Raw genomic sequence first — 26,384 nt, forward strand, 5'->3', positions numbered from 1 at the left:
ATTTAGCCGTATATTCATTGGTGGAAAGTGGTGAACTTTTTTTTTCATTCCATATTTAATGAATGGGCAGCAAGTTCACATTTATTACATTCCCTAGAGTTGTTGAACATGGATAGAAACAGAGATTGAAGAAAATAGAGGGAATTTAATTCATGTGGTATAGTTCTATGCTTCTGGGCAATTTTGTACAAAGAATATGTCATAATTGACTTCTGAATCTGAATTTATTTCTGATTCATGTATAATATGTAATATTGTCTCTGAACCGAGTACTTTTTGTCCTCAAAGTCATGGAGTAATATGTTAAGAACTCTGTGATAAGATATGAGAATGTCCAGGTTAGATGCCAAGCTATTTTATTTGCCTCCTAGTTGCGTATGTCAGTTGACAGAGAAAGAAAGGTTTCTAAGCATTATTGTAATAGTTTGATAGTAAGCTGCTGCTTAAGCACAATTATGTATTAGTCCTTTTTTGGCACTCTCCTTGCACTATTATTTCTGATTACATAATCTTTTGAGTATTTTTGTGGATGAAGTCACAGATAATCCAAAAAACCAACAGTGTTTTTATGTTAGGAAAATGTGTCAATTGCAATCATCTAGATTTTTTCCTGTTATCGCATTTTCTTTCATAAACTGGCAAACATTTCTAGAATGGTAAGGAAATTGTTTATCATCAGCATCCTAAAATGGGTACAAAAGCTAAACAGTTACATATGACATTGATTATATTGAATAAGATCATCCCTGCAGTATTTTCCACATGATGATTATGCAAAATCATGCTTCCGATGACTTAATTGCAGTTCTTTACATAATTTTTCATTAGAAATAATCAAGCTCTACATTTTGCTAGGTATTGTCATTAACTTTACATATTTTTGTGAGAGCTGTAGTGCTTAATGAAAAATTGGTTTTCATTATCAAGAGAAGATGAGTAACATTTCCTTTCATTTTTAAACGCTAACTTGTTTCTTCTTTTTAATAATTTAGAGATTAAGCTTGTCAAATCAGTAAGCTTTTTATCAACCAGAAGAGATGACTGGAGTTAAAATTACAATTAGACATACCTGTTCTAGGAAACAGTAGAATTTCACTATCAGATAGTGAAATAGAATAGTGGAAAGGTAGAGAAATAGTAGGGTTTATTCATGTTAGAAGTATTTGTGAGTTATAGTTTAAAATACAAATATAAGAAACTTATGTAGATGATGTATTTCATGATTTATTTGGAAAAGTATGATAAATGCTGAATTAAGTCTGCAAATGAAAATGAAGTGTTTCGTAACCTGCGTATGTGCCAAGATTTACAATAATTTGCAAACGTAGGGGGTCTCTGTCACATAGAAATTTCATGTGTTGGAGGCAGAGATCTTAGTGTCTCACAAATGTCAAATCCATGACATAAGTGGGATCATTGAATGCATTCCCTATATATTTACCTCCTATAGAACAATTGTTTTAAGAATTAAAAGGTCTGAATGCATCTTTCTACCTTTCCTTGGTCAAAAATCCAAGAGAATATTTAATTAGCAATAGTCCAAAGGATCTCATAGGTAGAAAATTAATATAAATCCAAAATACCTATTGTACTGACCACTAATAGCTTCATTAAAGTCAAACCATCTGTGTACAAGTACACATATTAAAAAACATAGTAACATTAGTTTTCTTTGAGTATTCTGGGACTGAAAAATGAGCCTCATTGAGATTTTTTGCCCTGATATTTCTGGCTTAGCCAGACAATGATGTACGTCATCTTGCATGTTAAAATGTCACAGGCTTAAGAAACAAATGTTGTTGGCATATGACTGACTAGAACTCAGGCTAGAGTCAGAGTACTTGGAGGTGAATTGATGTGGAGAATTGTAATGTAGTTTATAAAATTAATAACAGCAATTATTGGAATCCCCGCATGCTGAGCATGTTAGTGTTTACAAAGGGTGTCCAAAGGTAGATAATGCAGTCAAAGGTCGGTAATAAATTTTGTTATATTGCATCCCCTTTGAGTGTCTGGCAATATCTTGGAGACAGCTGGCTACTTTTCTAAAAGACAAGTAAGATACCAGTTAAGTGTGTAAGTGATAATTGTAATCGTGAGCACTCTAGCTTGTAGGAAAGGGTTATGTTCACTAGTCTAGGCACAAGAACACATGTCCTTGGAGGCTTCCAAAGGGAAAGCCTAGAGGATAACTTCTGCCAGCTGGTGTTGAGGGTTGTAAGGTTAGTTTGTGATTTAGAGAGGCTTGTAAGTCTTGCTGATGAGGAAAGGCTATATGCTGTAAATGTAACTTTTTTGCTTTCAAGGTGATCATATGCTATGCCCTATTTGGAGAACAATTTTTGTTCACTTTTTTCTTGGTCAGGTAAAAGTGGTTCCTTTCATTACTGCTGATTTTTTTCTGTTCATCTCTAAGTCCTTTCTTGGTGTGACCCCTGCATGTTGAGCAAACAGAACTTCTCTGTACTTACTGATAGTACCTGCATATCTGATATTATTTTTACAGGTGTAAAGAGGACCATGGCTCCTTTATTCTTTACCTTCACAAAAATAATGCTGCTCCTTCATTTTTTTTGTAATCTTTTCTTATAACACAGCTTGCTTTTAAATTGTATGTTCTTTCCTAATATTCCTGGTTAGTCTGTAAATTAAAATCAGGAGTTCTGGAACTGTATTTTGTTTAATGATATTCTTTTTGCAGAGCCTCGGAAAGAAATGAACTTTTCAAATTGACATTGAGTTGAAAATGCAAGATAGGTCAGGAAGTTCATGGGAACTCCTGTGCTTCTGGGAATAAGTGAGATACCAATGTTTTCTTCGATAGATGAGTCAAAGTTTAATCAGAGATTCATATAAACACCTATGGTAAATTATGTGTTTTCTGTTCCTGTAGGATTCCCAAGTAGGAAGGAGATTTAATTGGCAAATCAGTTGCAACACTTAAGATAAAAGTAAATGCAGTGCTTTTTGGTTTTGTTTCCTCTGTTTTGTTATAAAGCTTGGATGAGCATGAAGTGTGTTATGTAATTTTTGATGTGGTGCTTGATATTCACAAAACTAATGAGAAATCAATCCTCCAGTTTATGCAGCCCCTGTATTTGGGTAGTGAAGTGTCCCAATGGCAACACTAAAGCAAGAAGCTGACCTGCACAGTGTCTGTCTGAAAATCCTCTTTTAGCATGACTGGCTGCATATTCACCCACTGGAAAATGTATCCTGTAAACAGAAGAAACACCTGCAAAGGTGATTAGATTAATGCACAACATATTTGAGAGTATGACTGCAGCCCAGTATTTGATTTTTTTTTTTTTACATAATCAGAACACTTTGGAGTAGAAGAGAATAGAGGCTGTATTTTTAGATTTTAACAGTAATAACCAGAACTCTGCTGTTTTTTTCATTTGCCATAGGTAGGTATGCAAGAGGTATTACATTTGATTTTCTCTCTGGCATACAACATACAGAATTGTTTCTGGATGCTAAGAGCCATTTTTTTGCTTCTACAGTCTAATCTTTCTATGTCTGTTGTAATTTTTTTATTAGTGTAACATGCTCCACTATTTCTGTATTGTTTATTCCAAGAATTGGGATGTTCTCTCCAATACAGCATTCTTGCATTTTTCATAAGAGGCATTGTAGTTTTAAGGTTTCCTGATAATTTCTGTCAGTTTTGTTAGTTTTTTTTCTCAGTGTGTGTAATAAAATTTGTAAAATTCTTGACATAATTTCTGTATCTGCTCTAGTAATTTGCCATTATTCTAGCATATTTCAAATTCACTTTCAAAAATATTGTTTTAGTTTTAGGGTAGTGAAGAAACATGCTGTTTTATAATTGCCTACATATATACAATACCTGTTTTTAAGATAAAGGAAAAGAGGTTAAAAATACTAATACAATTAAGTGGTGAATTAAAATAGATTATAAAGGGAATTGGGGAGATAATTTTGAAAAACAAAACACTAAGAAATTATAGAATACAGTTTGTTATCTTTAAATTCATTTGTCTACCACATAATTTATCTGTAGTCCTTGAAAATATTCTTACGTTGGAGAATTATGCCTTCTAAACCAATAAGTCAATGAGTAATTCAGTGGTAGGAGTATAAACTATGAGTGGCAAAGTTTAAAAGAGGAGCTGGTCCTGTACTTAGCTAATAAGTGAAGCTTCATGTAATTGTGTTCTTTAATTCTTCACTTCCCTGATATGTATAATGGTTTGGGTGAGGTAAATAAGGTAAGTAGATTTTGTGTAATTTATTCAAGGAGTTCAGTTGTCACTTTCAGAAGTGAAATGTGTTAGTTAAGCACTAAATAAAAGAATCAAAATAAGATCTGTCTGAAGCATTCACAGATATATAATTATTCCATTTTGATTAGAACACTTGCTATAGTGTGATCTTTCATGTAAAATACATATAAACACAGCCATAAAAATAATTTTTTGTTAATAATTTATTCTGTGTTTATGCTAAGTGCTTCTGAAAGTGAGAAACTACAGTAGCAGAAATTCTATTTATGAAAGGGGTGACAAAGAGCTACTGAAAATGAGATGGTAAATAATCACATTTGCTTCATCCTCTTTAGAGAATAGAAGGTAAAGTGGATTTATAGCAACAAAGCCCTTAACCCCATTTCTAACTTATGTCAACAGTAGAGCTGGTGATTAACTGGTAACTCCTGCATTATGCAGCAGTGGTGCTAACACTCTATTGCCACACTCTATGTTCTATTGCCATCAAAGTTCCTTAAAACGTTTTTTAATGTCAGTGTGTATCTGCTCATCAACTGCTGTTTTGTACTGGGATAGGTGATATTTTACAGTGGTATTGCCAGCAACATTATAACAGGTCTTTTCCTATTCCAGTTTAATGATTTCATACGTGATCAAGGCAATTTAGTGCAATGATGGTAAACAGTAGTTCTTGTCACTAGCATTTAATTTTATCCTCAAAAGAAAAAAAATTGCATTAATGTAATACTATCTAACACTGATTTGAAAAAAACCACTTATTTAGCAGAAGGCTGGGAAACAAGTGCTTTCTCTCTGGCACCTACCATCCTGTTCAGTTCTTTGGTTTATAGCTGTCTGGCTCCAAAAATTGATGAGAAGTGAGTACATTTGCACTGCATATTTTACATGTGCCTCACTAGACTTAAGTAATTTATTCACCTGTAGATTATTCACTGAGAAATGTACTCGTGGTTTAACATTGTATCTGAATAGAAACTGAATTTATTACCTAGCCTTGTCTGATCTGAAAATAGTGGGAAAAAGGCACCAAATTAATGTGAGGCTAGTCTTCTATGTGTGGCCCAAGAGTCAGGTGATCTGCATGCTGTTTATTTTTGTTGGAACATCTTTTACTTTTCACTAAGTTAAAATAGTACCCCTGATCAGAATTCCTGTTCTAGCTGTCTGTAGAAGGTCTCATGTGGTTGTTTTTCCTTGCCAGGTAGCCTAGAGCAGACATCCAATGTAATGTCACCCACATTGGGCTGCTCTTTGATGCTCTCAGTTGCCTCCATGCATTCCAAGTGTTCTGTGGCATAAAGGACATCTCCACTACCTCATCTTCATGGCTTGTCCTTTGTAAAGACCCTGTTTCCATCTGTTTCATGGTGTATGAGACATCACACCATGTCTCCATGAGCATAACAATATCACGGTCCTGCAACTGCACACAGATATCTTAATTCCTTGTGTTTATTCCCAGTGCAACAGGTATCAGTGTACAGGATGATTTTCCAGAAATAGTTGCTCACAATAAGGCAAATAGTTGAAAATGGTAAAGTTGTAAAAATAATAGAAATATATTTAAAAAGGGAAAGCATTTGTTGTGTTCTACTGATACCCATTCAAGTATATTAAAAGTATGTTAACTCTGTGAAGTTATGGCAGTGTGCCATATGCAAGAATGGTACTCTTTTCCAAATATGATATCACAGCTATTCAGTATGATAATAGCTTTAGGCATGAGATAAAACTTTGAGTGCCATTAGTTTAAAGTTAAAAGCAAAGATGTTTATGGCACTGCTTAAAATACTGCACTGAATTATACTTGTTCCGAGGTTTGTATTGGGCTAAAAGAAGTTATTAGCGATTTGCATTTTGAGAGCATTGTTGGTACAATATGGTGGTGTGAGTCACCAGAAGCTTAGTGGCATAAAGAATTGCAGCCTGAAGGCAAAATAATAATAGTTGGCCTAGAGGACTGCCTCTCATTTAGAATATTATAATCATTGCCTTTTTATGTCTTGTTTTTCCAAATATTAATTTAGTGCTGGTAAAAGGTACTGATTCAGCTTTGAAACTTTCCTTCTGTCCTTGAACAGACACAGCACAGGGAGCAGAACTGTGACCTTCCCCCCACCACAGTTCAGCCCTATACCTTGAATATGACTTTAGGTTGGTGATAAATGCATATCAGCTTCTGGGTTGGGTTGCAAGTTGAAGTTATCATGTGTTCCCATGGTCAATAGGATAAAGTGGTACCTCTACTGCTGCTGTGTCAGAGTTTGCTTTTCCATTTTCTGTTGCTTAAATGGGCTAAAAGGACTGGTATGATCATGATGGCAATATTGGCAGGTGGTTAAATAAAGTTAGTCCTCAGTTAAACCTTAGTTCCTTTATGTGGCAAGGTAACATTTTAAGGAGACAGGGCATACCTCCATTTCTGACTTACTGTTTGCTTTTTTAGGCAGCCTTAACTGGGGATATGAGAAGTGTAACCTCCATTGCTTTCTGGTATACACAGATCTTTCCCTAGAATTCACTGTGTATATAGTTTTTCACGTTAGATTATTTATAACAAAGCAAGCATTATTTTGGAAGTGAATAAGCAAAAGAGACTGTGATTTCATTTATAGGGACCAAAAAAAAAAAATTAAGGTTAATTCCATGGAAATATAGTTTCTGTAAATTGAGCAAGTTACAATACTTTGGCCAAATACAGATAAAACAGATTCTTCTGGCAAAGTTATAAGCTTTGATTATCCTTCACAGAAATTGATGCAACAATATATTATGATTTATTTTTCTAGATGGTGAATATTCAGTGTAAATAGATGTGAACCTGATTTAGCAGCTGATAGTTCAGGATCTTGAATCTAGATAGCTGCACCTAGAGTTTTGTTTACTGAAAGCTGTTACATATGAATATATATTTCAGATTCATGTTTTGTGAAAAACTGAGAGGATTTCCACCACACAAATTTTAATCTCTCAGTTTTTTCTACTCCAAACTTCACAATCTCTTATTCTGCCCAATGCTCATAACACTATCATGGTTAGTTCTTTTTTGCCTTGGAGACTTCTTGTGCTTGCAACCATATAGAGCATGAAATAAGGAATATATCAGCCTTTTAAGCTTAGCCTAGACACTTAAAACACAAAAAGTTATACTATTCCAATATCTCTTACTGTATCCTTATGTACTGGTTTATTTTAAAAGCAATTTTAATTTGTTAAACAGGAAAACAAAAATTGTAACCCAACCTCCAAAAACCTAACCTTCACTGCATCAGCCTGGATCAGTGTAGCTTGGGTAGGTCAGAGCTGCTTAAAACTAAATTTAGACTACATCAAAACTGGGCTCCAAATCTCGTTTAAAAGTGCTCAAGTATAGTCCAGAAATATGACTTTGGAACTTGAGTAAACTCAAAGTACTTAGAAGCATAATTACTCCTTCTGAAGTTACTATGACTTTTAAATACATTACTTTTACAAGAAAGGATATTAACATCTCTGTAGCTACTTGCTGCTGCTATGCACTGGTGAATTTGGATGACTGTCAAAAATCTATAAAGTTACTAGAAGTCTGAGAATGAGAAAAGCATACTTAAAATACTAAGTTTTTCTGATTAATAGCTGTCAAAGCAGAAGATCCACACCAGCACTTTTTTCTAACTTCTGTGTATTACTTAGAACTTGATACTTCTTGATCTGGGTGATGAAAGTAATTTTCTTCTTGGACTATTTTTTTGCTTATCAATTAAGTTTTCTATTTGTCATGGTAGCATTTTGATAGCAACAAAGATGAGCATTTTTCTTATTTAAAGATGAAAAGAATTTGGTAATTGAAAGTAAAAGAGGTTTATTTTCCTTTTTTTTTTGTTGCGATCTTAACTTTTTCCTATTTAACAAAAAAGAGCTAGTCAGAAGAGCTGACATTTACACGGAGTCTGGCTATTTTGTACTTAGTAGAATAATATATTTGTTTTCTTGCAGTAATGTGGATTTCAGTGTGATGGAAAAACACTGAAAAAGACTGTAGGGGAAGGATTGTCTTAGATTTTGAATTTTTTGTGCCAGAGATATTAATATCTCTTTTCCAGATGAATGCATAGTTATGAAAATTAATAAGTATATTTAGCCATATTTTGTGCCAAAAGTAATTCAAATAACTCTAGTTAGAATGTAGACCAAACTACTAGATTTAGTTTCTTGCATTGTTTCATAATTCTGACTCATTACATCCTCCTTTTTAAAATTTTGAATGCAGGCATTAGAAGTCTATCTTGTCTGCCCACAATAACCTTTGCTAAGCAAATATCTTAAAATTTAAAGAATCAATTAAAGCAGCAAACAATTCCAGATGCAGTAAGAATTAATGGTGTGTATATATATATATGTGACATTTTAAAATTGAAATCTTGGCTTTTATGAAAATGTAGTAAGAAACTTGCAGATGGGGAAATACTTTAAAGCATTTTTAAGATTGACCATCATAAGAAAAAAAACTACCATGACAGTTTCTCATTTAGAATTACTGTGTATAACTTTGTCAGAGTAGTTCTTTGTTTCTTGAGAGAGCAACCTGCTTCTGCTCCATGATCTGACTTCGGATGGCAGCATGGAGATTTGGGTCCCCAGACAGGAGGCTGGCTCTGAAGTTACAATACATGTAAGAGAGAATCCTGTGGAAATGCCAATTAAATAATGGAAAGGAGTTAATGGGTTTAAAAATCAGGGTTTTCTTTTTTAATCAGGTATTTTTCTTTTAGAATTTAGGAAGCAGCCCTGCTGTGAACAGCGGAGTCGGCAAGAAGGAGCTTGGAATTAGAATTGTGCTTTGGAATTCTTCAGCTGATGGGTCTATGTAGCTACCAAGGTGGAACTTTCCTGAGAGAAGCAAAATTATTTAAGGTCATTTAAGTTTTATTGCATTTCATATGCAGTAAGAAAATGGAAAAAAATGATTGTCAGGAACAGAGGACTATAAGGTCAAGTGAGCCCTATCAAAGAGTATCTGGTGCAATATGATGGCCAAGTACAAGCCTTAGAACCAAGAGGCAGAAGAAAGTTAAAAGACTTTCAATTAAGTCTCAGTTTCTGCCTGCTTCTGTCAAGATCTGTATGAAGTCTGGCAGCACCTTTGGCTGTGGTGATAATGGAAATATACCTGCAGACCCACCGAAACTGATGTAATTTTTGGAAGTTTATGTAATATTGACCTATCCAAAACCAGGCACAGACAGTACAGAGAGGTGATCTTTCTCTCAGGGATAAACAGCACATTTTCACCCCAAAGAGTCTCTGATCTTGACCTTTTATCAGAGTCAGTGAATTAAGTGTTAAGAGATTGAAACTGCCCCAGCTGTGGCATAACTCAGTCATAACAAGGTTGAAGAGTTCCTTTCTTGATCTGGCATTCAACTATTACAGTAATTGCATCTTGGACTTCAATAAGCTTTAAATAAACTACCTGTCAGGTTTGTCAATAAACTCAAAAGTCTGAATTTTTTTGACAGAAAATGTTGCTCTTTTCTTATCAGATTGATTCCCCTGAAAAATATTAGACCCAGTGAGGATGTTGCTTAGTCATGCAGCTGATTCCATCAGGTTTGTGTAATCTCAACTGCAATAAATACATGTTCAGAAATTAAAAATTCAATTGTAGTTTTTATTAGAGATCTGTGAGCCCAAGAGATAGGCAGATAAATTCTTTACATGCACTTTGGTGACATGATTTTGTTCTTGGTATTTGAGATGGTCTGAAATAAGTATTCATTTATTCCCACTTTTTTCCCTCCCTTTTTGTTATTAAATGTGTTTTGGTGTAGTTCAACCAATGGTCCTTGACTATTCAGAGGTGGTCCAAACTTTGTAATCATCTTTCATCAAAGAATGTGAATTTCTCATCTTTAAAATTATTTACTTACCCATTCAATTCCAAAACTTCATTTTCCGTTGTACAGAACGTAAAATCTGTTTGTTAACAATTCACCATTCCCTGTTTATAAGTTACATATTTCTTCAGAGAACCGTCACTGCAGCAATGATAGTAACTCTTTACGTGTTTACCTTTGTTGTACAAATGTAATAAATTTTGAAAGGAGTATTCTTCACTGTAAGTAATACTTTTTAAAAGATGTTAGGTGTTATTGTCAGTGCCAGTATTTCCAAGTGCATAAAATTTGGCAGAGAGATTCAATTACTTATTTCTCCTAAGATGGCTGACATCTTGTATTTCCTCCAAGATTTTAGTATGGCTTCATTCTGCACCATGTCAAATTATGTTTTTAGTCTGGGCCAACAAACACTGTAAGAACACTTTTTTCTCTACTGGAAAACCAAAATCTTGTGTAATTAATTGTTAATTGGTATTTATATTTTTCTTACCTGGATTTTTATTTTCCTGTATTTTTTTTTTTATTTGGTAGGGGTTTTTTTTTTGGTTTTTTTATTTGTTGTTGGTTGTGGGGTTTTTTTTGTGGTTTTGATTTTTTGTTGTTTTTGGGGTTTTTTTGATGTTGGCATTTTCTGGGCAGCAGAAAACCTCCAGTTTTCAATCAAATATGTTTTAATGTTTTAAGAAAAATGAATATATCTTTTAGAAAACAGGAAAGTAAGATTTGTAGCTCTCAGTAGAAATGTGTCTCAAGCAAAATTTAAGGAAAATAAAATAACTTTAGTAAATTAACTTAAATTTAAGAAATCTGTACTTGGATGTTGTCTGATTGCAATTCCCATTTCCTACTAGCTAACTGAAAGCTTTATATAATTTCCACTAACACTGGAGTCTCAGCTCATATTGTTTGGCCCTTAGCTGGATGTCTTCTAATTTCTTTTCAATTTTAGTCAGAAACCCTGTTGGCTTTTTAAGAGATTTGCAATCTGTAGCAGTGATATTATACAGAACAAGAGGAAGAGTCTGTGCTTGGTCTTCTGTTTAACAGGAAGGCTGTCTTCAACAGAAGTGCTCTACTGCTATTGCTTTTGCAACATATCATTACAATCAGTATCATTTGTTCCATGCTTTTTCAGCATCTGTGAAGCAGCAGCTGGTTACTGCTTTCTTCATCATCAAAGTGCTTTCAAGGACATTGGACTAGAAACTTCTAGGAGAATTTTATTGATTTGCAAACACGGGAATATGAGTATTTCAATGTTGGTTTTAAATGTAGGTCAAGTAAGATGTTAAAAAATATTGGGGAAGGCTCATCCACAGTGGGAATGTGTGTTAATCCAAATATGAAACATCCTCTTGGAAGCAATGGAATATTCTTTTAATTTTGATGATTCTCAATTATTTTGATAGTTTTAATATTCTTCTCTAGAGTTACCTTTTATTTTGCTAGTGATACCAGAAATAATATTGCTTCCTTTAAATCTTTGTGTTGACATAAAATGTCTACATTTGATACAGTTCACTATGGGGGTTTACATGGCTCTAACACAAGTAAATGTTCTTTAAAGAGACATCCTGGCACAGTTTAGCCACCTATAATTCTTCTTCAATGTTGAACATCTACAAAGAGTGCTTAATTGATAGCTACTAATCTACATTTACTTCTGTGAAGTTTGAAAATAAACCCAAAAAGATGTGGATGTTTCCATTTAGAAGGTGTCATGCTGTTGGCATTTCCTTTGCTTATGTTTTCTTACATGAAAGTGAGATTCCATTTTTATGGCAAAACTATCAAGAATATATTGTGAAGAGGCAGTTGCGGTCTTAGCTAATCAGCAACCTCTTTTTAATAATAGTCCAGCATAAAGTTGGGGAAGTTCAGATACAAAATGGTCAACAGTTAAAGCTTTAAAATAGGTGAGAAGCTGTAAGAGACCTTGTGGGACAGGGGAATATTAGATTATCTCAATGATCTGTCATATTCTTCATTTAGCTAAGGCAAACCTGTTGCAGATAGTGTTGAATAAATCAAATATACTAAAATTACTTTCAACATACTATTAGATGACATCTCTACGCTACTTGTTAGACCTAGAAATTCAAAATAATTCTTGCTTTCATAGTTCTTTTAGAATGAGAGAAGCTGGTCATTATGGAAAGAGACACAGCAAACTTTGCTGTTGAGATTTGTTTACCTATCCACTTCTTGCTAAAGTATCTATACTTCTATTATACTTCATTTGGCAAATATAAATTCAAGTCATTAATTAGTTACTCTAACTTTTAATTATCTACTGTAATTTTTATCAAATAAACCTCATTTATTTGATTCTGTTGTTACAAAAGCATGGACTCACTGAGGTGGGAAAGGATCAACCTCCTTGCTCGAGGCAGGGTCAACTACAGCACACTGTTTTGGAGGTCAAAGCAATTTGCAGGTGGGCTTGGCTATCTCCAGGCGTGAAGACTTTACAACTTCTCTGGGCAACCTGTTCTGGTGTTCAACTCTCTGACATTAAAAAAGGGGTTTTGTTGCATATGAGAGCAATTGCCTTTGTTGCCTCTTTAACTTTCAATGATTACTATTGAAAATTGCCTGGCTTGGTCTTCTGTAGCGGCTTGCATATGAGATTTATACACATTCTCCCCCGAATGTTTCTTCTCATGGCTAAATGATCCTAGCTCTCTCACTCTTTCCTCATATGTCAAAAATAGGAAATTATTTTTATTTAGGTGAGGAAACCATATTTTAAATACAATTCCAAAGTTTATCCCAGCTTCATTATTCATGTATTTTTATTATTCCTAATAATTTTATTGTAGATATGCTGATCCTGAAACCATCACATTCTTCCCCCCTCCCTATTAAAATATCTCCTAGCACCTCTGCATGTCATTTTAGTGTGTAAAGTGTGTATAATAATTGAATATTTCTCATTCCAGTTTAAAAAAATGAAAAAAAAATGCAGTAGGTGTCTGTAACACCTACTGTAGTTTAACAACTACAGAAGTTGTGTAAATTTATGTAAGTTGTGTAAGCAAGACTGTAAGTCTGCAGTTAAGGTGAAATGGTTGTAATTAATGCTGTGGAATAGTAAAATTTCATTAATTTCATTTACTTACATTTATTTCAAGGGCACTTTGATTTCTGCTGTCAGGAGATGTCTTTTCACATAACCAGCACTAGAAAAATCTCATCTTGACTCACCTTGTTCATACAATCATTTCCTTTTGGTTGATACTGTTCTTCACTCCCTCAAAATGGCCAAAAAGCATTTTCTCTCTCTGCCTTTTCCAGTATGTCTGCATTACCTTGAAAATAAATGATAAATAATCTCCAATATAACCTTTATGAAATGTAAAACCACTGTCAGTAGCTACCTATGTTTTTTTCTAACTTATTTTTTCAGTAACACTTATCAGATTCCTAATTAGCCTTACTTCAAAATTTTCTTCCCCTTAATAATTTTTAACTTCTAAGGATAATTATTTTCCAGTTGCAAATTTGCACTAATATCTAGTCTTCTCTATGCACCATCTTTCAATAGATGTCACTGAAGGACAGACAAGAAATGTGTCTTCAAATGAAACAGATCAGGCAGAATTTTTATGGGGCTCACCTATAGTAACAAGTGCTAAATCTAGATCAGGTTTTCTTACTTTGGTGGCATCTCACTCTGGTCAAGCATCTTAGAATTTCATCCTGAAGAAATGTGTGGAAGGCTCTTCCTTGCAAATTTTACACACATAAATGCAAACAGCAGAAAAATCAATAGTAGAATACTTTTTTCTTTTTCCATTGAAGTATGACTTACAAGAACCATAATTTCATACAAATAGCAAGATAAAATAAGTAAGTAAAATAAGCAAGATAAAAAAAATAAGTAATAAAATATGGATGCTAAATCTGAACCACAGTGCCTGTACAAATTGCAGGCCGCATGGCTCCTCAGGCTGCCTGAGAAAGTATCCTGGGAAAAATATGAGAAGGAATTAAAACAATTCTCAGAGATACTAAACAGCCTTGCAGGTGTTGTTTTGCAGCCTCTTGTTTCTCCTTGCAGGAGAGAGTCAGGGGGGCAGAGTGCCCCTGACCAATGATGGTAATGTAGCACTTTGCTAGCCAATAAGAGTTTCTTTTCTGTACTTTCCACGTATCTGTCTATAAGACAGGGCTGAAGCAATAAACTGGGGAATTCTCCTGTTGTGACTCCCATGAGAGTCCAGTGTCGTTCTTTCTAGCCGTTCCCAATCGGAATGACAATAAAACATCTTACTCTGAAATATATCAAGGTTTTTATCAACTACTCAGGATGAGGGATACAGCATCCTCGCAGTTTTCTCAGATAGATTTGAAAATGAAGATACATGAATTCCATTTAGATCTTAAGAAGAAATTTTTCACTGTGAGGGTGGTGAGACACTGGAACAGATTGTCCAGAGAAGTTGTGGATGTCCTATACCTGGAAGTGTTCAAGACCAGACTGGACTGGGTTCTGATCTACCTGGCTTATTTAGAAGGTATACCTCCTCTTGGACAAGAACCAGATCATCTTTAAGGTCCCTTCCAACCCAAACTATTCTAGGATTAGCTATGGAAATAGAGGATTTTTTTTTCTATCTTATTGGTTAGTCCCATGTGCTCTTCTTACTAACTTTTAGGTAATGTTTTAATTTATCAAATACAGCTTTACATAGAAACCCACTTAAGGTAATGGTTAAAATCCCCCTTTCCCCCCACTTTCCTATTCTCATTCCCTATGTGTTTATGAGCTTAGTGATTGTGGGAAATGTTGTCCCTATAACATTTGCATTAACTGCATGGTACTACAGGTCTTGTCTTACACCAATCATATCAAGCCAAAATCTATGATTTGTAATCAGTGAATTTCTTTACTGTAGTGGTATTTAAGACTTTCAGAATTTGGTCTGTAGTTTTCTCCTCACACTAAAAGAACTTGATCATGTTTTCATGAAATAAATCTAGTATTTTTTTCTATTGGTTTTTCTCTTCCAGGATCTCATTTCCTCTAAGACATCTGGCATGTAAAATTGGCTGACAGTAATGTTGCCTGGTGCATGAGCCTTGGCGTGTTAGCACTCTAAAGCTCAGTGCCATATCATGAGTGTGTTTTTCATAATGTTGGGAAGGATAAGTTTCCAGTTTATTCTTGTGCACAGACTCAGGATTTTTCTTTTGACAGTGCCTTCACCAGTTGCTACATGTAGGAGCTAAACCTGTAGCTGGTATTGTACAGAGAGACACTATGTGTTCAATTAGCCAGTTCCAAAACAAGATGTCCAAGTTGAAAGTCTTGATTTCCTCTCTGAATTGAATGCCATAAACACATTCACAAGGATTGTAGATGTTTTTTCCCCAACTTGTGTTTTTACTTATCTGTTGCAAGGTTGATGGACTGTAAAAATATTTGCTTTACAGAGTAGTCATGCTCTATGTCTTTCTAGTAAAACAAAACCAAACACCAGTCGACCTGAAATCATTCTTTGGTTCCACTAATATGAGAGGTTTCAACTGATCATACTTTATTTTGGATGGGGCTTTTAGGCAGGCTTATAGCTGAACTATTTTTAGTTTTCTAATATAAGGAATGCATAATTGAAATATTCTGAGCTGCTGTCATCCACTGCACGTAACATATGAGTGGTATTATTCCATTGGTCAGAATTGCATCACATTTGAGCTGTCATGCATTCAGCTATACTGAAGTCAGGGAGCTGCAACTTCTCTCCAAACCTTCTTAAGGTTCTGTGTCTGTCACATTAAATCATCAGGTGAGTGCCAAATTCAACGAAGCTCACTGAATATACTGAGGCTAAAATTGCTGCAGAAAATTAGAGAAGTAAAGCTAAGGAGCAAACAGGGGTGGCGTGAGCTAGAAGAGGAATAAAAAGGCAAGGCTGAAAGTGAGTAAGCAAAAAAGCATTTGTTAAAATCAAGGGGCAGAGGAACCAAATGTGCACTGCATAATCTTCCTTACAGATAGCCTAGTCAGTCATCCCTGGCAAATGTTCCCTATGCTCCAGGTTCTAAGGATGTTTTCTCCTTGGTGTCACTGCTCCTCTTTCTTGCTCAGAGCAGGCTGAAGCTTTCTCATTTAGAGGTTTCCACTCAGCATACTTCATTTTCCTTTCCCGTCTGGTTTTCCTTAATTCTGTGTTATGCAGAAATTTTCACTTTTGGCTGCTTTACATCTGTGGAATTCCAAGAGGAGAAATCAGATTTAATTTTTTTTTTCCCCTCTCTAATAAACAACAATATAGCAGTGAAATACCCTTCTAACTGTGAATATCTTCACACTGGCACTGTAATAAGTGTGTGTAAAATCCTAGGATTTCCATTGCTATTGAGGTAGGGAACTGGCCTTGATTTTTGTGTTATTGAAAGGTAAGTCACCAAAAATGTGCATTTTTTAGAAAAAATATATTTTAGAGAGCCAAATATTTTGCAGGCCATGTGTAGCCCTGAGTCTCTGCTGAGAATTTGCTTGAGACAAGACAGAACCTAAAATAATATAGCTATAGAAAGGATACTGCATGAATCTGAAATCTATGCCTCCTTCAAATTTCAGCTATTGCTTTTGCACAAAGGAAATACTTTCTTGTTTTTCAGATGTAAAATAAAGCTTTCTGTGTCACATACATTTACAGTTTAGAGGAACATTTAAAAAAATATATAGATAGATTTTTTCTAATTTATGGTAAATTACATCACTTAATGCAGTGTATATAAAGGATTTCAGAATTTACACTAGAAACAGATTTCAGCATCTTCCTTGAAGAATTAAAAGAAATGTGCAGAATCTGAATTTTGAACTCAAATTTATGCATATCTGTAATATTCTGCTAAATGTTTAATAATTTGTCTGTGCTGTACAGATTCATTGATATAACTTGCATTGTCAGACAGTGCAGTTAATGGAAGACAACAGGTTTTTTATGTGTTTCATTTACTTTTCCATCTCTTTTCAAGACTGAAACAACCCAAGATTTTTATGTTTTGTTGAATGTCATGTTTCCTAGACCAGCAGTTATTTTTGCATCCCTTTGGTAGTTTCAATTCAAGACCATTTTTGGACTTGGATGCAAAAACTGAGTACAGCATTCTGGAGGAAGCCTTAATGCTTCTGATGTTGGTGTATTTTCTTTCCATCTTCTACTTTTCCTCCCCTAGTTTTGAATATGCATTTTACTATGAATTGGCTCCATTGGAATATATGGAAATATATACATGGAAAAAATATATTTGCTTTATGGAAATAAATAGTTAATTTAGTTGGCTGAAGATGAAGAATATTTCTCCTTGCTTAATGAAATTTACGTGCAAAATATAACAGTCTTTTTTCATTTTTTTTCTTTACTGTAGTGTTTTTGTATTAGGATGTGACAAATTTATCACTGGGTAATTTTGAATCTATAGTACGATGTTATATGAGTGATAAGGTGTTCTAAATTACTATAATAAGCCTTGTTAGGATTTCTCAGTCTCCTAGATTTTGTGCTAATGGGGAGGTGAAGCATTAATATTTAAAATAGTTCATCATATCTATGATGATGGCAGGATAAATTTATGATACTTTCAGCAGACATTTTTCTCTGCTAAGAGATGGTGAAACTGGCTTGAAACTACAGTTTTCAAGATTTGCATGTAGTTGTGGTGAATGAGTGCAAATGCACAGTGGAGAAAAGAAATTCCTCTCTTTTTTTCTATAGTGAACCAAGCAGATGCTAAGCTAAAGTAGGAAGCTAAAGTTAGCAGAAATCAGAAATCATTTGCTCAGTGTCTCATGATGTCTAAAATTCTACAGAGATAGGTGTGTGTATTTGTTTATAGATAACCATATTTAGATGTTTTACCCAAAGCTGTAACTGGGTCAGCTGGCATTCTTTTTTCAAGTGTCTGCCCTGGATGAACTCCTCTGCATCCTCTAGAACAATGAAGTGAGGAGTTTGGAAGAAATGTTTCCTCCTTAAAATGCTGCTTTGATAATACTTAAACATCACACTTGATCTTCTATAGCAAAACATTTTTTTCAAGGACAAGTTTAAATTCTTGAAATAGTCCATAGCATATTTTCCAAGTATAAGTTTGAGGCAGTCATCTGAAAACTGGGACTATAATTTCTTAGCTATAAGTTTGATCTTCTTCAGATCTTGATTTTAAGGTGAGATGAATGGCCCTAAAATGAAAGAGGGTGGATTTAGATTAGGTTGAAGAAGAAATTCTTTCTTATGAAAGTGATGAGGCACTGGCACATGTTGCCCAAAGAAGCTGTGGTTGCCCTATCCTAGAAAGTGCTCAAGGCCAGACTGGATGGGGTTTTGAGCATCCTGGTTTAATGGAAGGCATCCCTGCTCATGGCAAGGTGTTTGGGACTAGATGATTTAGAAGTTCCCTTCCAATCCAAAGCATTTCATGGTTCTGTGAATATTTCTCTTCAATCAACAATGATATGTTCCATATTTTTACTGCTACGTATGTAAATTTTACTAATCCTTTAAAATAAACAAAATCTTGGTCTTCTTCTGAGCAGAGAGCATGACAAATAATTATGTGAATTTAGTGTACTGACTTTTCCATATTAAAAAACTGCCCAAATCTCATTTGATTACGCACAGAAACCCTCTGTGCCATTAGGGATATTAATGAATATTCACATTTTCATTGTCTCCATTTGGTTTTGATAAGTCAGTTTTAAATTGCATGATAGTCTCTCCTCTTACATGAGTAAAGTTGTACTCTCCAGAGACTGAAGGAATTGTATTCACAATATGATTTTATTTAAGCATTCTCTTTTTCAATTGAAGTTAAAAACTTCAATCAGCTGGTAAATTAGAGTGTAGTTGTTACAGCTTGCTTATCTGAAGATCTTGCTTCCCTTATAAAGCAAGATTCTTAGATCTTACTGGCCAGATGGTGGTCAGAAGAAGGGTTTCTGTTAGCAATTCAAAATTACTGGTTTATTTTTTGAACTATCTCAGGTTTTTTTGCCTCTATTGAAGTTTTTGCCATTTTGACAGCATAGTCTCTGTTGTGCAGCCCTACTGACAAAGACAGGGTTCAGCAATTAGCCATTGCTGATTTCTCCTAATTCAATATCACTTGGTTACTTTCATGGTTTAAGTTCCTGTTTCGATCCCATCTAGATAGAGGTTTCTTAAGTGACTATTAGAGATAAAATCCCTTTACCATTTCTCTTGGTAGCTGAATTTCTATCTGTGTTTTTTTCAGGAGACCACTGAGACTGTTTTGACAGAACAATAATAAAAATAAGCCTGTTATTGATAGATATGTAGTTCAGATTGCAGTTGAAAGTAGTACATGATCAGTGTTTGCAATGGCTGTAGAAAACTATCTACTGTTTTTGTTTTCAGGCCTATTCAGGACTCTGTGATATCTGAGGATGGTACTAGGTGGTGTTTTCAGTATGATTTCTAGGCTGATGTTAGGATAGCAGCTTACTGTCCTTCACCTTATGAATTTGCAGTCTGGTAGATTCCAATGGCTGAGACTTTCATACTTGTATGATAAGTGAGGTAAATACAACCTATATATATATACATGTATGTATATACACACACACACATCTATATTTATCTACCACTATGTTCAAATGAGTGCAATAGCTTAATTTTTTTCTGAAGTTACTCTGAAAAGCCTGGTTTGACTTTATGGATGTGTTTTAGCACACAGATTAATTTCTTCAGCAAATAAAGAATTCAAAACAGTGATTAAAGGTAAACTTGGACACAAGCAATAAATTTAAGTCAGTGAATTGGCATTGTCCTATGACATATAAAGATAGATGATCTCCTTGTAACTGAATAAGGACATCATATAAATGTCAAACACCTTGACAGCACTTCCTCTTGGTGTTAGTGCCTTTCTCATTAGGTCTGTTGTACATTTGATGCTCTATTTCCCAACTGTAACATAATAGAGTGGCTGCAGTAAATATAAAACCTGTGTTGGAATTTTTGAGTGCTGTTCTTGGTTTTGTTGTGAATTATTTGTTTTTTAGCAAATTAGCTAGAATTCATTCCCTTTCATTTGATGCAAAAAGATAATTCTGCTTTATTTCCTTCTGAAAAACACTGATATTTTCCAGAAGTAGAAAGAATTATTCCTCCATGATCTCATAACATAATTAACTATGCTAGTTACTGTCAAAATTTATGTTCAAATCTTATGGTATTATCACCTTGATAATGTGTTCAGGCTTCAGTAGTCTGAGGTACCACGTGACACATTTCTAAACTGAGAGTCTTACAGGGGCTTCTGTTATAGGTTATTATATATTTACTGTTGTGTTTTAGCTTTTACATTTTTACATTTGGTCTTTTAGTTTCCTGAAACCTTTTAGGTTAAAATTTTGCAGATTTAGTCTCTTGCTGAGCAGTATCTGTAACTGTATTTGCATTCTGAAATTCAGCAAATAATAGACATTTCTGGGTAAGGGGGCAAGCTGGATAGGAAAGAATCCACTCTATTATTATAAATTATCATGGATTCTATTTAGCCAGATATTGAACATTTTTTTTTTAGGATGGAAGAGACATTCCAGATAAAAATTGCATTTGTTTGTTTCACTGTTTGCACTGATAAATTGATAGCACTTTTCAAATTGTATGTTGCACATTAAGTCAGCTTTTTGTGCAGCTGGAGAATCTCTCATCTGCACAAGCATGTTCTGCATGCATCTAATGAGTCTTGCATTTCCTGGTGCCTGAGACAGTTTAAGAAACTGATATAACAAGTCAGGAAGAAATCACAAGCTACTTGGAAAAGCACTGTGTTGTCATGGATTTAATTCTGATTTTTTTTTAATGAAGGCCCCCAGGGACAATTTACCTGTATCTGACACTATTATGCTGAGTGATATTGGGAAGTTATTCTGTCCAATCCATAATAAAATAAAAACAGTGTGATTCATTTCTCACACTTGGGAATGTAAGAGGCATAATAAAAGAGGTTTTTAAAATATTCTTTGGAAATTTTCAGCTTTAAGTAAATACATCACTGTGTTTATTTGCTGCTGGGAAGCTTGAAGAAATAGAAAGCGCTGCAAGGAGAAAGACAAAGTTTGCTCATGGCCTAGATTTACTGTCACACAAGAAGGCATATAGTGTGAAAAATATTTTATGAGAGATTCTCTGGATGGATAATTATTATACTATGAGGGATGGGAAAGAATGTTTAGCTCTGCTGTTTTTTGTACAAAGAAACCTGTTCACACAGAACACAACAGTTGTAAAAGAAGCAGAGAGTAAAAAAGAACGTGCTTCCAGTACTGATGAATGCTAGAGATAATGTCAGCAAGGATAGTTTTAGAACAAGATACATAATAATTGTCATTTTTTGAAGAAATAGTTTGTCAAGGTACTGGAAAATTACTTTCAGATCAAAATTCAAACACATTTACACAATATTCTCTTCTTACAGTCTACAGCTTCCTCATGAGAGGATGAGGAGGGGCAGGCACTGATTTCTTCTCCCCAGTGATAGGGCCTGAGGGAACTCCATCAAGTTGTGCCAGAGGAGGTTTAGGCTGGGTATTGGGAAAAGGTTTATCACCCAGAGGGTGGTGGGCACTGGAACAGGCTCCCCAGGGGAGTGGTCACTGGAGTTCAAAAAGCATTTGGTCAATGCGGTCAGGCACATGATGTGATTCTTGGTGTTGTCCTGTGCAGGGCCAGGAGTTGGACTCTGATGACCCTTCCAATTCAGAATATTGTATGATTCTATATTGTATTAGCCTAATGTGGTTATATATACACTTTCTAGGAATCTGACTTCAACAAATGGTGGTGGCAGCTCTCACTCAACAAGGTTACCTGAAAAGTAAAGATTGACTTGCATAAAGAAAACAGAAGGTGTAAGGAAATTAAAAATCTCTGTGTTCTAGGAGTCAGTGAATAATCTTACTCTTTGAGAATGCTCTTTCAACAATCAAAGAAAAAATATGTTGATTTCAGTTTGGGTGGATTTTTGGGTTTTGTGGGTTTTTTTGGTTTTTGTTGTTTGTTTGTTTGGGTTTTTTTTTTTTTTTTTTGCATTGGACAAGGGAATAGAAGAAAATAAAGGAACAGAGAAATGACAGCATAAGTGGAAAATAGCCAAACTGAATCTAGTCAAGGGAGTTTTATTCTGGCAGGGGAAAAACTTTGAGCTATATGAAATATAGGAAACCTGAAGTTTATAATTTGTAATTTATCTGGAAGACATATAGTAATTTAAAATCCTTAAACAAAATAGAGCTTAAAGGTATCACATATTAAATATTGTTGAAGAATGTCAGTGAAGGAAGAAAAAAGACAGAAATTTAAGAAGAATAAAACTCATTTCAGTGCCTTTTGTTGAAGTAGCAAGAGGCATATCATGAGTTCATAAAGAAAAATGTCTATATTAATAAACTTACATTACAGGGAAAATATTTCTGGAATACAAATTTTAATAGTTGTATCAATATCACTTTCATTATTGAGAAATTTTTTTTTTTTTTTTTTTTTACATGGACCTACTTATGGTGTATATTTATACTGATTAAAATACCTTACTGAGTCTTGGCCAAAGACTTGGATGGCATTTCATCCTGGTAATTCTGTTACTGCACTGGAGCTTAGAATAAGTAAGTTTAAAGAACCAGTCTGTTCCTTTTAGAAAGAAAATATAAATGCAGAAAGACTAAAAGAGAGATGGTTCAACCCAGAGATTTTCTTTATTTAGTGCCCAGGAAAGTTCCAGTCTGTCTCAGAATAGAATGGTTAGCAAGAGGGTTGAATTTATCCTCAAAACTACAGAAGTATTCAGAGCCAGACTTGCTCTCCGCTGGCATTCTACAGGGTAAAAAAACACAAGATGTTAACTGATATGAAGGAAAACCCTGGATGTCAGTGGTTACCTCTGAGGGCCGTAGAAGTGTCCATATTTGAATGTGAGATCTAAGTGTGTATGATGCTGGTGAAATTCCTTGACTCACTGGAGGCCTTGGATAGGATTAGCTAATTAAATTGAGCCATTTAATTTTCTTGATTTTGAGATTCTAAACAATATGGATGGTGAGATAGGTAGAGTAAAAAGTGAGATTAAGTATAGGAAGACATATTTTTATATTAACTGGTGCAGTGGTTCTGGCTGGCATGGCAGAGACTAGATAATATTTGAATGAAGATAAGGGTGGGTAAAAGATGGGTAAAAAAAGATAAATGTTATTTAAACAAAACCAGCAGAAAATGTGTTTAATAGTAAGATTTGAATAAAAGGCTACTTGAAGTGCTTTGTTTGAAGTCAATTGCTTATTTATTGATTACTAAAACAAAAACTGAATGTGCTTAAAGCAGTACAGGATTGTTTTCAGCATATTAAATTACCAAGAAATTTACTGACTGATTTGGCTCTAGGAGGTATGTGTACAAAAAAATATTTGGAGCTGGGAAGTACCAACAGTGATAACAATATCCAGATGAAGATCTGCAGGAAAGGCAATGATATAAAGCATTATTTTTAAAGTAAGGGTTTGAAGAATGTGCAATGAAGAAAATTCTCCCACTTGCACAGTATGAGTACCAATTCTGGTTGGTATTCTGCAGGTAGTTTTAATAAAAAGCATATGAATTCAAACATAGGTAAGAGACTGATTCTCTGTAACTTGAATTAGAATAAGAATGATAGATATGACAGAAACTTAAATAATTAAGGAAAATTATATATGAAATACTAAAGCCTAGACAAATACTGAAAAAAAATTGGCAGCTTCTCTATGGTGTGTTAATGGTGGAAATAACTGGTTTTCCATGCTCTGACTGCTTTTGAACCCCAAATATCTTCAAGTGATTGTAATTGTGTTGTGTGCCATGGGTGGATGAGGGAATGCTTAAAGGTGTAGCACTGGGCACCCCACAAAATCTGGCATTGTGGCTTTGCCTCCTCCCCCACCCAGATTTTAAGCTAATTGCAGTATGTGCAGAATCAGTGGGAGATCTGGTTTCATTCTATGTTCAGCCTGATGGCATTCTAACCTTTATCTCTCAGCATGCCCAAATCAATAGACTTACCATCTTTTTTTGTTTCACAGACTGGGAAGACGTGTGCCACTTTTCCTCTTGCATCACATCACCATGTAGCAAGAATAGGTGGCATATGGAACAGAAGGATAAAGCAAACAAAAAGAGTGAAAACATTACTTAGTGGAGAGAGCACACGCTGAGAAGCAAGGAGAGCTTGGAGTCTGATACAAAGACAGTGCATTTTAATTGAAATGGTTGTTTTATTAAAGATTAAGTCCAAGCACTCCCCAAACAAACAAAACCAGCCTAGTGGTAATCTGAAAATCCCGCTTTAATCTTTGTTTTATCTCAGTTTGACTAACACATCTCTTCCTGATCTGTTCAATTTCTTCTCAGCGTTTTGGTTGTCAAAATACAGAGATGACAAATGAGTTCTTTTCAGAAAGTCGGCAGAGAATATGTGTACGGCTGATGCAGCAAGCAACATGTGCGAACCGCGGGGAATGGTAATAGCTCTGTCACCCTCTCAGTTGGGAAAACACTTCTCAGAGGTAACTTCTTTTCAGAGAGATGAGATGTTGGCTTAAAACCACCACTAATCGACTTCATATTTTTACTTGTTGTATCTCCTGTACACACTTTTTAGATGAAAGTTATAAGAGACAACATTTAGGCAATAATGTGAGAATTAAACCAAGTGTAAAGCAGTATGAAAATGCAAATGTAGAAATTGCAATGCAAATATGGACAAAACCACACATAGCTTAATGAAGTTGCCCATGTATAAAAAAAACAACAGTTTAGTTCTCCACATTCGGTGTAAACTTTTCACTAATAAGATAAGAATGTCTTCCATGACATTATTAACTACAGTTGTTGATAGTCCGAATTTTCACTAAGCTTCTGCAAGCCCTCCAGACCTTCATGTAGCAATGGACTGCTAGACTGATTTTTTTCTTTAGTTGTGATCTAAAAACTGTTTCAATCTAGGGCAATAAGTGAGGTGATTTCCAGGCAAGTCAATATCCAGGTTTGGTTAATATGCAACAACTCTTAGATCAAAATTCCTAGAAATTAAATTCTCTGTATCTGAGGAAGCACATAATTGAAGAAATTTTTCTGAACTGTTAGTAATTTCTTGTACATTTCTTCAATCTCTGTGTTTTTATTTTGCTTGTGTTCTCATAGCTTATTATTCAGTTGTATTCATTAACAAGTTAACAAACTTGCGGTAATGCAATACCTATAATTAACAACTTTAAAAAACTGTGGTTAAGATTATGAATAACAGATTTTTAAACTTTTTCTTGGCTGCATTTTTGATCTCTGTTGATTGTATCTTGCCATGAGAATGTAAGAATGAAAATATGTTGAGTATTGCTGAGTGATCATTTTTAAACCAAAATCTCCCTAAATTGCTCAGGTATTAGGACAAGTCAGTGTGGGTTTAAGTTTTATTGCCTGTAAATATTTAAATACATTGAATTTTCTGTGAAAGATACTACTTCAGGGATTGTGCACTTAGAGACTGTGCATTTAGTCTAGAATGTCTATTGTGGCAGCGAGATAATAACACAAGGAATCAGAGTAAAGATGGGGTAACTAATCCAGGAAACTGTTTTGCCCTTTGGCCAAAGATGGTAAGTCTATTGATTTGGGTGTGCTGAGAGTTAAAGGTTAGAATGCCATCAGGTTGAACATAGAATGAAACCAGATCTCCTACTGATTCTGCACATACTGCAATAAGAAGGAACTACTAGAAGGAAGCATGCAATTAAACTCCTACCCTCCACAGATTCAGTTTTGGGACTTCCTGGGCCAGAGGCATTTTTTTGTCATTTTTTTTTCCTGGTAAGGCTATCCTCAGGCCTTCCAGCACCAGAGTTCACTGGCAGAGAATTTCCCACAAGTGAAGTAGATGGAATTATGAAGCACTTGAGCCAAATGGCGATACACAAGCGTTTGGGACAACATGGGATACATAGGAGGGTGGTAAGGGAGCTGCACAGTGGTGTTTTGAGGCTGTTCTCTATCATATTAGAAAGATTAAGGGAAGTATGTGCGTTTTGTGACTGAAAAAGGCAAATACTGCACCCACCTGAGAGGTCCATGATCTATGGAGATGCACATGAAGGGCAAGTTGACAATTGGGAACAGTCTGCAGTGATTTACCATTATCATCCCTGATCTGTCTGATTGCCTTAATATAAATATATATAAATAAATAT

The 26,384-nt window shown here is 34.8% G+C and overlaps 1 protein-coding gene across 1 annotated transcript in view; it reads left to right on the top strand.

Moving 5' to 3' along the window:
* The window catches only part of PARPBP (PARP1 binding protein), a 93,320-nt gene that overhangs the window by 48,539 nt on the left and 18,397 nt on the right, over positions 1 to 26,384 (top strand). The window lies entirely within an intron of this gene.

This window comes from Cyanistes caeruleus, chromosome 4 (assembly GCF_971803275.1).
Source record: "Cyanistes caeruleus chromosome 4, bCyaCae1.hap1.1, whole genome shotgun sequence".
Classification (NCBI taxonomy): Eukaryota; Metazoa; Chordata; class Aves; order Passeriformes; family Paridae; genus Cyanistes; species Cyanistes caeruleus.